This window comes from Equus przewalskii, chromosome 31 (assembly GCF_037783145.1).
Source record: "Equus przewalskii isolate Varuska chromosome 31, EquPr2, whole genome shotgun sequence".
NCBI classification, from domain to species: Eukaryota; Metazoa; Chordata; class Mammalia; order Perissodactyla; family Equidae; genus Equus; species Equus przewalskii.
This window is the reverse complement of record NC_091861.1, coordinates 7,624,505-7,637,888: the sequence shown is the minus strand read 5'-3', so window position 1 is coordinate 7,637,888 and position 13,384 is coordinate 7,624,505. Positions and strand designations below refer to the sequence as shown.

The 13,384-nt window shown below is 45.5% G+C and overlaps 1 long non-coding RNA gene across 1 annotated transcript; it reads left to right on the top strand.

The window, feature by feature from the left end:
* Positions 1–4,311: 4,311 nt before the first annotated feature.
* Positions 4,312–9,058, top strand: LOC139080679 (uncharacterized). Its single transcript, XR_011535381.1, has 3 exons — positions 4,312–4,706; positions 5,315–5,430; positions 6,075–9,058. It is a non-coding gene; the product is annotated as an uncharacterized lncRNA (long non-coding RNA).
* Positions 9,059–13,384: the final 4,326 nt, after the last annotated feature.

The window sequence follows — 13,384 nt, the reverse complement described above, 5'->3', positions numbered from 1 at the left end:
CATCAGTGGAGAATCACAGGTGCTTGTGTTAGGACAGCCTTCAGAATGTGCTAGAATGCTGAGTGATGAGGGGATGTGGATCCCACGAGAATATTTGAGCTCCCTTAGAAAACAGACTCTAAGGTAGCCCCCATCATCCCCACCTCCTGGTACTCACACCTTTGCATGATCCCCTTTCCTGAGTGTGACGGCTTCTGACCACTGGAACAGCAATGGTGATGGGATGTCAGTCTGTGATGAGGTTATACTCTAAGAGATTCCATGCTTGCTAGCTCTCTTTCCCCCTCGCTGGATTTGCAGAAGCAAGCTGCCATATTGTAAGAGGGTCTGCAGAGAGGCCCACAGGACAAGGAACCGTGAGCAGCCTCCTGGAGATTAACACAGCCTCCAGCCTACAGTCAGCAAAAAGCTGGGCCCTCGGTCTCCCAGCGGCAAGGAACTGAATTCTGCCAACAGCCTAGGTGAGCCTGGAAGCGGATCCATCGCCAGTCAGTCCTCCAGATGGAACCGAGCCCTGGCCGACGCCACAACGACAGCCTTGCGGAGGGTCAAGTCTACACCATGCCCATCTAGACTCCTGACCCATGTGGAGTGAGATAATCAACGGGTGTTGTTTTAAGCCACTAAGTTTGTGGTCAATTGCGTGCATCACAGGAAACAAACACATTCCCTTAGCCTATAAGCCCCCAATCTGAATACGGTGGCCTCAGCTCCCTGGCGTTTCTCATAACCTTTACTCCTCGTCCACTGATCGGCAATTCTTTTCATTGCAGTAAATCTATTGCTTTTATTTTATTTTTACGAACATAAGATACGCTCACTCTAAAACATTTAAAAAATGAACACAAGCAAAAAGAAACTAATGAAATTTACTCAACTTTTTTCTTGGTTCAAACTTTCTTCCAAGGAGTCTCCTCTGTCTTTGAGGCCTATAATTTACTCTTTTTATGGATGAAACTTTGCCCAAATATAAATTTATAATTAGAAAAGACTGCATTTATATGGATTGTTCTTGAACTTTTCCAAAGAGGAGCACACTCAAAATACCCATAGAATTGGGAAGCGGCATGATTCCCAGAGGGGAAAGTTCCCATGGACACAATGAGGCCATTATCCAACCTTTGCTCCCGGGGAGTCTCGTTCTACCCAAGGAGGAAAGAAGTGCCAAGTGTTTGAGGTCGCTGATCCTGAACATCCTTTCAGTAAATAAAGGGCTTCCGAATTTGGAATTCAGGTGCTGCATTTAGCAGACAGCCTGAGTTCTCTGATTCCTCCTTACTTTTTACTTCCCTTCTTCGTCCCTGGGCAGCAGCGAAGGAGACTCTCCTGCAGACTCCAAGGCTCTGAGTCCCCAGGTAGTAGCTCCAAGGCATTTCCTCTTTTCCCTCTTCCTTTCCAACTGTCGCTCTTTCTCCTGCTCCAAAGGAGCGTCAATTCTACCATGACGCAGCTTCCATGACAGCACTTGCCAGCAGGTGAGGCTCCCCATCTTCCAACTGCACTGGGATTCCTGTCTAGGGAGTCACTGGGGGCTTTAGGTTCACTCACGCGTTCGTCTAACAAACACTCCTTAAGTGACTGCTTCCTGCTGAGTCTTGTGATGGTTGACCAAGCACGGGACCAAGAGGCAACCTTGCCCTCCAGGAGTTCACATCTAGTAGGGAGCCTGGTGTGTGCACAGGTGACAGACTATGTCCTCTGAGTGCTCTGATAGCAGTCTCTGTGCACACAGGGCTGTGGGCGCCAAAGGAGAGGAGACGGGGGCTGGGGAGAGTTGAGTCACCATATGACTCCTAGGTATATACCTAAAAGAATTGAAAACATATGTTCACACAAAAACTCATACATGAATGTTCATAGCAGCCTTATTCGTAATAGCCAAAAAGTGGAAACAACCCAAATGTCCATCAAATGATGAATGGGTAAGCAAAATGTGGAAGCATATCCATACGATGAAATGTATTCAACCATAAAAAGAAATGAAGTGCTGATACAGGCTACAACATGGACGAACCTTGAAAACACGCTAAGTAAAAGAAGCCAGATGCAAAGGCCACATATTTTATGATTTTGTTTATATGAAATATTTAGAATAGGCTAATCTATAGAGACAGAAAGTAAAACAGTAGTTGTCAGGGGTTGGAAGGAGGGAGAAATGGGGAGTGACCCCTAATGCGTACAGAGTTTCTTTTTGGGGTGATGAAAATATGCTAAAATTAGATTGTGGTGATGGTTGCACAACTCTGTGAATATAGTAAAAACCACTGAGTTATACACGTTCAAAGGGTGAATCTTATGGGATGTGAATTATAGCTCAACAAATTTTATTTTAAAGAATAATATGGAGAGACCCTTCACCCATTTTCCCCCAATGGTAACATGAACTATAGGACAATATCACAACCAGGAAACTGACATGGATACAATCCATCAACCTATTCAGATTTCACCAATTTTACACACACTCATTTGTGTGCGTGTATTTAGTTCTATGCAATTTTATCACATGGACAATCCATGTGACCACCACCGCAGTCAAGAACAGGCCCATCACACACATCCCTGGTGCTACCCCTTCATGGTCACAGTGACCCCCCCCCCCATCTACCTGACCCCTAGGAATCACTAATGTGTTTTCCATTTCTATAATTTTATCATTTCAAGAATGTTACGTAAATGGAATCACAGACTACATAACCTTTGAGATTGACCTTTTTTGCTCAGCAGATTCTCTGGAGATCCATCAGGTTGTGTGCGTCAATAGTTCCTTCCTTTTTATTGCTGAATAGTATTCCATGGTATGGATATACCACAGTGTATTTAACCTTTCAGCTCTTTAGACATTTGGGTTGTTTCCAGTTTCGGACAATGATGAATAAAGCTATTACAAACATTCATGTACAGGTTTTTGCGTAAACATAAGTTTTCATTTCTCTAGGATAGAGGCCCAGGAGTGCAACTGCTGAGTCATATGGTAAGTGCATATTTAATAATATACAAAACAGCCACACTCTTTTCTAGAGTGGCTGTACTATTTTATATTCCCAGTAGCAATCTCTGAAGATACACTTTCTCTGTATCCTCACCAGCATTTAGTGTTGTCACAATTTTTTATTTTAGCCATTCTGATTATATATATGTATTTTTAAAGTTAGACAGGGCTGGCCTGGTGGCATAGTGGTTAAGTTCACATACTCTGCTTCAGCGGCCCAAAGCTCTGCTTTGGTGGCCCGTGGTTTGTGGGTTTGGATCCCAGGTGTAGTCCTACGCTGTTCATCTGCAGCCATGCTGTGGCGGCAACCCACGTACAAAATAGAGGAAGATTGGCACAGATGTTAGCTCAGGGCCAATCTGCCGCACAAAAAAATAAATAATAAGAGAAAATTAGACAAACATGCACACCAAACTTTTGACAGTGGTTATTTCTGGTGTGTGCATGTGTGTGGAGGGAGGGTGGCTAATATTATGGAGGACTTTCACTTTCTATGGCATATATTTTCGTCGTGTTCAAATTTTGCATAACTTACTGCACGTTTGGAATCTAAAACTCCATAAGGATTTTTTCAAAGAGTTCAAGGTGGCAAGAATGTGAAGATGAGTATTGCAAACTCTCCCATGGAGGAGCTTGTCCGTGAAAGGAAGGGGAGAGGTGGGCAGAGACGGGAATAATGTGGAGGGAACTTTCTGTTTAATACAGCTGAGGAGAGAAACCACAGAGAGGGCAGAGGCTGCCAACACAGAGCGAGGGCATGTCTGTGTGCCGGCTCTTCTGAGTTTATCGGAGACCCCATCAGCCAGGCTCCTTGCCCTCCAGCTTCCAGGATTCTCTACACAGCTAGTGGGCCGGAGGAGAGAGGCAAGGTTTGCTTCTCTCTGACGCGACTCCACTCCACCTCAGTTTAAGGCCTCCATTCTCTCAGGCAGCCCCTCCTCACAGTGCCAGCTCTCCAGCCCCAGAATCCCTATTCCTTCCCCTTACCCCTCAGCCCAGGGGTAGTTACAGCTCCCTGTTGCTGCTTGTGTCCAGGTGTCCCCCCTTCCCTGCCTGGACCCTTGGGGACAGTCTCTTCATGAAACCACCTTTACTTTGGCCCTAGCAGCGCTTGGCAGCCACCTCTCCTCTGCCAGGCTCCTGCAGCTGTTACATCTCATGAGGCAAGCCCCCAAAGCAGGCTGGAGGGACCCAGGTCAGCTAAAATGAGGGGAGACCCAGTTCTTGGAGCCAGAGGCAGGCAGGGGAGGGCGGTCCAGTGGAGACGTCCACGGGGAGGGGTCCTCGGTGGAGTTCACGCTGATTCCTTCCGTGTTCTCAGTGGACTAGGAGGCAGTGACTGTGCCGGGCGCTAGGACTAGAGACCCATCACTCCTTTCACAACAGGCTTCCTGAAATTATCGTCTGGTTCTTTGCTGAAGGATAAAGCGTTTTCTCTGCTCTATTATTTAGGCTGCTGAGCACCACTGGGTTTGATTATTACTAAACTAATAAGGGGTTAAGGGCGTTGACTCTGGAGCCAGACTGCCCAGCTGGAATCCTTATTATCACCGTTCTGCGATGTCGGACAGGTAACCCCTGTCTCCAAGCCTCAGCTTTCTCACCTGTAAAATAGGCGTGCTAATGACAGGATCTGCTTCCGAGGGTTCAGGAGGATTAAAGGAGTTAACACGTAAAACACGCAGAACAGCGCTTGGCCCATAACGTGCGCCCGGTAAGTGTCAGCTATTATGACTGACAGGAGCGAGCGCCGGGGGGTGGGTGCCCGGAGCAATTGGAAGGAGAGAGACCAGAGCAAGGACAGGTAAAAATTTGCTGGGAAAAGGCTCCCAGCGCCCAGCCCAGGTTGGGGGCGATGCATTTCACTCGCTCAAAGACGGTCTTTGAGCGCTTATTACACGCCAGGAATGGCGCTGGGGCCAGAACCACAGCCGTGAACAAAACAGTTTCAATCCGTGCCGATGGGGATACGACAAGTGTGGGTGGGTCCAGTCTTCTGGCAGCCCAGGGAAGCGAGAGGGCTGGGTCGCTCCACGAGTAAGGACGAGACGCTGCTCCAGGCCAGGCGATTTGGGTTTGCAAAAAAACAGCTAGTTCAGCCCGAAGAGGGTGGGCGGGCAGGAGGCGCTGTCCGGACACAGCCGGCGCTCGCGGCTTCTTAGATTCAAGGGCAGGAAACAGGGCGCAGCGGATGGAGCCGGATGGACGGAAGGGAGGCCCCTCTGCGCGCGCCCAGGGCTTCTGGTTCCTTCAGCTCTGCCTCTCACGGCGCTCTGCTCATCTCTGTCTTGACCAGTGTCTTCTGCTTAATTTTACTTCTAGGGGCCACTCTTATCTACAAAATGATCGCAGCCAATTCACAGTTTAGCTGGCGGATGGGCTGGCCTTGGGGCCAGATGCCCGGCCCCGTCCCGGCATCTCAGCAAACTGGCCACGAAGTGAGTATTCTTGTAAAAGAAGCTTGCATTTCCAGTCTCCTGCCGCAGTATCAAAGTGTAAACAGAAATTGGAGGTGATTTTGTTGAGGTTTTTCGCGTTTCATCAGAACTTCCTCTGGTCACAGAGGAACTGAAGGAATGACCAACCCTGTGTTCCCCTGCGCTTTCCCCTTTTTCCCGTTCCAGAGCCTTTTTCCCACCTCTGTTTCCAAATTCTGTCCTTCTTCTGAATTCTCTCTTGGTTCCTCTCATGTCTCTGCCCAGGACTTTTTTATTCCTTTTTTCTTCCCCACCTCTAACATTTTAATGAAAAAATGTAAGCATACAGAAAAGTCATAAGGATGGTACAACGATAGTTATATACCTTACACCTAGATTCAAAAATTCCCCTTTGCTGTATTTGCTTTCTTCTTTTTCTTCCTCTCTTCTTTTCTCCCTCTCCTTGAGGAGAATAAGAACAATTCCCTACAGAACTCCAGTACCATTACTGCCCCTAATAAAATCAGCAGTAATTCCATATCGTGTAATATCTTGTCTGTATTTGAGTTCCCCATGGTCTGCCCTCGCTGTTTAACTCTCTGCTCCTGTCTTCCCACCCCTAAACTACATTCTGATGCTTAACCCAGCTGCTCTCTTCTTCACAGTGAGAATTCTCTTGGCAGAAACCGAGGAATGTTAAATTAACCACGAGAAAAGGCCAAAGGACTCTGGGATAAGATGTCCTATCTGTATCTCCCCTGGGTCTGCCTTGGAAAAGGAAAAGCCAGTCCACTTCTGTGGAGCTCTGTCCACGTTCTGCATCCTTTATCACCCCCTGTAGCTGGTAGTTTGCAGGTTTGCATAATCGATGGTTCACAACTGACTTGACTCCGGCCAGAGGAAGTTCTGATGAAGCAAAATCTCAAGAAAGTATTACGCCCGCCCATCATAGTCTGAGGAGCGGCAGTCTAGTTCCAGTGGGGGAGGGTAACATGGGTTATTCTAGGCCAGAATCAGTCTGTGCCAGAGATGGAGGGAAACTGTCTTCCAAACATCCCAGGCCTCACCTGAGTGTCACCAACCTTGTTGGATGTCAGGTGGGCCTCGGCAGCCTGGATCCAGCTGCCCCGTGTGAGAGGCCATGTCACTAACCTGCCCGCCTCCAGGAAGTTCCTCCTCCAGAACTAATCACACATAAGTAAAAGCATCTCCTACAAGAAGAGTGCGTTAGTCTGCTGACATAACAAAGTACCACAAACTGGGTGACTTGAGAGAAATTTATTGTCTCACCGTTCTGGAAGCTAGAAGTCTGAAATCAAGGTGTGGGTAAGATTGGGTCCTTCTGAGGGCTGTGAGGGAAGGGTTCACTCCAGGCCTCTCTCCTGGGCTTGTTGATGGCCATCTTCCCCCCGTGTCTCTTCACATCGTCTTCCCTCTCTGTGCATCTGTCTCCAAATTTCCCCCCTTGATAAGGACATCAGTGATTTTGGATCGGGGGCCCACCCTACTCCAGTATGACCTCATCTTAACTAGTTACATCTGCGATGACCCTATTTCCAAATAAGGGCACATTCTGGGGTTAGGATCTCAGCACAGGAATTTTGAGATGGACACAACTCAGATCAACTCTGACTTCTGATGGGAGAAGCAGAGGAGCTGTTCAGTGGTTCAGGAAGGGATGATGCTGAGGAAATCGTTTCATTTTAGTCTCTCGGTAACTCCGAAAGGAAGGGAATTCAAGTATTATTGCCATTTTGCAGATAAGAAAGCTGAAATATTTCAGACAGTGTCATGGATTGGGCCGTTTCTATGGAGGGCTATGATCGCAACAATTTTTCCTAATTTTCTTCTCAGAAGGCAGGCTTTTTTAAAATCTAGACTTTGCGGGTACCTTCACATTGGCCCTGTGTGCCCACTGCAATGCCAACCTGAATTAATAACTAAAACTTTTCGGAATACTAAGAGTAATTGTAATAGGGTGATGAAATTACAGGTGGATTTTTCTTTTCTTGACCTATTCTCTATTTTCCAAGTGTTTTGTAAAGTGGGAATGTTGCATAATTTAACATTTTCATCTAGGGGCCGGCCCGGTGGTGCAGCGGTTAAGGTCACACGCTCCGCTTCTCAGCGGCCCGGGGTTCGCCGGTTCGGATCCCGGGTGTGGACATGGCACTGCTTGGCACGCCATGCTATGGTAGGCGTCCCCCATATAAGTAGAGGAAGATGGGCATGGATGTTAGCTCAGGGCCAGGCTTCCTCAGCAAAAAGAGGAGGACTGGCAGTAGTTAGCTCAGGGCTAATCTTCCTCAAAAGAATAAAAAAATAAAAATAAAAAATAAAATTTTCATCTTAAGTGTTTTTGGAGTGAGAGAGGCTGAGTTCTAACCATCCACCTCTGGAAGAGCTAAGACCTTCCTTTCACCTCACCACTTAGTCTCCAGCACCTCCAGCCCAGGCTGAGTCTTTCTCGCACAGGCGTGAGAGGCAGGGGCTGCTCACTTTGTGAGCCCCATCTTTGCTCCAAGACACAGAAGGTGCCTGGGGATGGTGCCGCAGAGAGGGTCACTTCACCCAGCTGATCCATTCCAGACTGAGCTGACTTGTGAAACTGAATGACTTCATCAACCTTTGGGTGTAATTTCACATCTGCTTCCATGGAGGAACCTCAGGGCTTACTATAGAGAGAAAATAAAGACTGAATTTCCCTGGCCTGACCGTCCCCTCCTCCCCAATCCATTTGGCCAGGATGGGAGTGAGGCCAGTGGGGGAAGAGATGGGGAAAGGAGATAAAGAGAGAAAGGAAGAGGCTAGAGGGGAGGGGCAGAATTAATGCCAACAAAGAAGTTGGGAGCTCATCCACCTTGCCTTCCCACCTCCTAGGCTGCAGAAGATTCTTGCTTGGTACTCTCTAGAAATCCTCTCAAAGACAAGGTTACAAGGGCTAGACGACCTCATAGGCCAACTAGGCATGTGCTTAGTGGATGAAGAGATGTGCAAGTACTATTGCAAGTCTCTGGTAGGGAAAGTGGTGACTGGCAGTGCCTGCTGACCCTGAGAATAGTGTTTTCAGGTCCAACATTTAGGAATTTGCTCAGATTGACTCTAGTCAAGCATCAAAGAAATTTGCCCAATAAATTCCTAGGTAGTCTCCTAGGCAGGTGGCCATGAACAATGTCCTATTAGCAGAACCACTCAAAGGGGGCCAAACTCCAGAGGTGGATTCAGGAAGAAAAAGCAAGTCCTATTAAGTGAGTCCCTCACTTAAGAGACAGACGGGGCAAAATTGCCTGGTATGTGACATTTGTCCTCCGTATCTTCTTCTTCCCCTTTGTGAATCTCCCTCTAAATTTCCAGCTAATTTCAGCGCACCTCGGGTCACACCCCTGAGGCCCACTCTCTGCAAGCAGTTCTCGAGTCTCTCCCCTCCCTCCTCTGAGCCCTCCTCTCTGAGGACCACGCGGCCCCATCTCACCGGCTCCCAAGTGCACAGACTGCCCCCACTTCCCCCAGCAATTTCTGTGACTCTGATTTAGCTTATAAATGGGAGACCAGGGGGAGGGATGTTTTTGTGTGCTCTTTAATTCCAGTATGTAATAAATTATGCCTGTTTTGATTAATCCTTCAATAAATGAACAAATGAATGAATGAATCTTCAAGACATTCAGCAACAGCTTTTTATTAATGTGGAGTTTATGTAATCGCATCCTGGATCCAGGAACCATCCTGGATGTGCTGCTGGACGCAGGGGCTAGGAGCAAGGCTCTCCTCCCAGGACAGGCAAGGTGAGTGTGCTGGGAGGGGGAGAGCAGCAAAATGTGGTCATCCGAACACTCCCAAAAAGCTTCTGGATCGTGGATAAGACATTGTGTTGCTTTTGTACCAGTACTTATGTCAGTTAGGACTGACGGAACCTGCCTTTGTATACAGTGATGGCACTCCCAACAGAGAATTTTCCTGGGTGGGACGATTGCTGAAAAGACTCATTGTTTTAGCCACAGGAGGGTATCGATTTTCTGTGGTCCCCTGACAGCTTGCACTGCCCTGGGACTATGGCACCGTGGGTGGCTTTGAGTCATCGACAACCTAGTGTCTGCAGAGGTTTCCTCAAATAAAGCCGGGTCACGTGACTCACTTTTGGCTTGCAGCCATCATTGCCAGTTTACACATACGTGTGTGTCTTGGATCTGGGGGAATCATTCCAATTTCAAACCTTGTGTCCTGTTGCCAGACCATAAGTCAGGCCGTGTGTCCTGGTGTTTCTGCTTTGGAAAATTCTCATCATGATGTCATATGGTTCTAATTGTACTCATAAGAGTTTTTATTAAAAATCTTTCCACTATAAAAATGATATAATCAGAGCCAGCCCTGATGGCCCAGCAGTTAAAGTTCCATGCACTCCACTTCGGTGGCCTGGGTTTGCTTCCCAGGCGTGGAACCACATCACTCATCTGTCACTAGCCATGCTGTGGCAGTGGCTCACACAGAAGTACTAGAAGAACTTAAAACTATACACAACTATGTACTGGAGCTTTGAGGGGGCAAAAGGAAGAAAAAAGGAGGAACATTGGCAACAAATTTTAGCTTAGGGTGAATCTTCCCCTGCAAAAAAAAAAAAATCAAGAAAAAAATAATATAATCATATCATTAAAATTTTGAAAATTAGGAGGAAAAACATATCACCCATAATATTAACATCCTGGTGTATACGTTTAGACAGGTGTGTGATTTTCCCAGCATACTATCAAAATAAATACACAATTTTATATCCCACTTTCTCGAACCAACATTACATTTTTAAAAAACATTTCTAATAAGCATTTTTAAAGAAAGCATTTTAATGGAAGGATAATATTTCATTCAGGAGCTTACTAAATATATTAATCATATTTCTATTTGTTTATAATTTTCACTGGTATTAATAAATCTGCAATAAAGATCCTTGTACAGCATTTTCTATATTTTTAATTTTTCATTAGCTTATATTCCAGAAGTTGAATTATAGGTTCACAGTATGAATATGCTTACTACTCTTGTTATATATATTGCAAGTTGTTTTCAAAAAAGCTGTACCAACAAACACGACCATCAACAATGTCTGAGGGTGTCTGTTCCATGTCATCACCACCAATAAACCAATGTGTTGAGATAAAGTTTTAAAATGATTCTTATGACAGTTTCATTGAATGATGCCCCCTATGTTAGCAGGTAAGGTATAGGTACAAAATGATTATAAACAGATGGTAAATGGAAGAGGTGTGTCTTTTAAGCCAGGTGAGTAGGGGGCAAAAAGCACTTAAATGACACTCCAAACCACAATTTCCAATGATGTATCTGCAGGCTGCTAGGAAACAAAGCGAGGGCAGGCACATAAGCGGGTGTGCAGCAATCACAATTAGGGAAGCTTTTTCAGAAGAAAAGGCTTTTGGCAGATGTGAGTCTGAGGCCAAACTCTAAACAGCTCCAGGGGCACTCCTTGTAGGAAGGGTCCACTTTCTACGTAAATACCTTGGAAAGCGATGTTGCCCCACATTGGTCTTTTCAACTCTGCTCATAGACGTAATATATGGGAACGACTCTACTATTTTCTAATATAGCAATAAGTAGTGGATAGACACAAACCACATAGCTATTCATTGACTCAGGGAAGAGGAAAATAACATGGACATGGCATGGACAAGAGCCAGGCCCTTCATATTGGTTTTTTCCACTTAATGAGCTTGGATCAGGTGTGTTGGCCCTTCAACCTCACTTGGCAGCTCTGAAAACCATCTTCCAGGGTCCCAGAGTGACTCAAGCTTGGGGATCCTACGGCTGGGGCTCCCCAGGCTCAGTCACTGCACCACTCTGCAGGCTGTGGGATAGCAACACCTCTGCAAACTGAGGAAGTAGAAATGAGAGAAATGTGTTTACTCAGTGCCGCTAACAGGCTAACTGCTGATACATGGCGACTGGTGGATACCCACCCTCCTTATTGGGGGACACTTGCATTTAGGTACTAAATCCTCTGAAAATTTCTGCAACTTTTTATATTAAGTGTCATGATTTACATTCTGGATTTTGGCAACCTATTGTGAGGTTCTTAGCATATTTACGTGACACACTAGAAAAACGGACCAAATCTTGGTAGGTAAAAATATTATCAAATGTGGCCATTTTAAAGATTTTCTAGGTAAATTTCTGGTAACTATGACTAATCTTAGTCAAATAAAGGTTTGCAAATCCTGTGGGCAGCAGAGCCTGGGCTCCCGAGCAGAGGAAGGGATGGACTCCCAGATCCACCATTGCTAGCCCGGCCTTCCTTAGCCTGTTTCCTCATCTACAAATGGGGCAGAATCATATATACTTATTATTGTTACTTATTATTATCACCCAGCACAGTGCCTGACATACCACAAGTGCTTAATAAACATGAGCTATGTTTATTATTATTATTGTCCTACCACCATTACTTTTATTATTGTGAGGGAGTCCATCAGGTGAAAGCTCAGGATAAGCAGGAATGTTGGAGTCCCTTGGAGTTCGATATAATCAAATCATTAAACTGTCTTTGCCGAAGAGTTAAATTCCTCTTGGATTAATTAAGGAGATGAAATTGACTTCTTCTTTAAGTGTAAAAATATATGCATTCATGAGTTTCTTTGCCTTCAGTCTTTTGTGTAGTTTTTTTTTTTTTTTTTTGAGGAAGTTTAGCCTTCAGCTAACTGCTGCCAATCCTCCTCTTTTCACTGAGGAGGACTGGCCCTGAGCTAACATCCATGTCCATCTTCCTCTACTTTATATGTGGGACGCCTACCACAGCATGGCGTGCCAAGCGGTGCCATGTCCACACCCGGGATCCGACCTGGTGAACCCTGGGCTGCTGAAGCGGAACGTGCACACTTAACCACTGTGCCACCAGGCCGGCCCTGTGTGTTTCTTTTTAAGTCTGGCACTTAGGAGATGCTCGATTATATTGTTGAATGGAGATAAGTATTTCTCTCTTTTTTGAGGTATAATTGGAATATAACATTATATTAGTTTCAGGTATACAACAAAATGATTTGGTATTTGTATATATTACAAAATGACCACCACAAGAAGTCTAGTTAACATCTATCACCATACATACTTACAATTTTCTTTCTTATGATGAGAACTTTTCAGATCTACTCTCTTAGCAGCTATCAAATGTGCGATACAATATTATTAACTATAGTCGCCCTGCTGTACATCACATCCCCAGGACTGATTTATTTTATAACTGCAGGTTGGTACCTTTTGACCCCCTTCACCTGTTCCACCCACCCACCCCCAGCGCCTCTGGCAACCGCCAATCTGTTCTCTGCATCTATTAGTTCAAGCTTAGTTTTGTTTTGTTTTTGGGATTCCACATATAAGTGAGATCACACAGTATGTGTCTTTCTCTATCTGACTTATTTCACTGAGCATAATGCCCTCATGGTCCATCCATGTTGTCATAAATTGTTTGCCCTCAGTCTTACACCTTCTCAAACTCACCACCCACCCTGCTGCCAATGCAATAATCAGACAAGCAAATCTCACCATGTCTCTTCCCCTCTTCCCCTCCCCCACAGGCCAAGGGTCCTAGCCTGACAGACAAGGCTGTCTAGGACCAAGTCCTCGGTCATTCTCCAGCCTCCTCTCCTGAGATTTCCTGCCTTGACAGCTGTGCTCTGGTTTGATGAATATCCTTGCCTCTATACCTTTACTCAGGCTGTTCCCTCTGCTCAGAACACCCTTCCACCTCTTCTTCACCCGATCTATTCCTACTCATCCTTCAAGGCTCATGTAAATTCCTATTTTTTATAAAACACACCAAAGGAAGAGTTTGTATATGAATATCATATTTATGCATGTTGATATATGAATATCATATATTGGAAAGAAGTCAAAATATCTGAAAATATAAACTCAAGGTGTTAGAAGTAATCTGTAATTGTTTCCTTCTTTGTAATAAGAAAAATTTAAATACTTA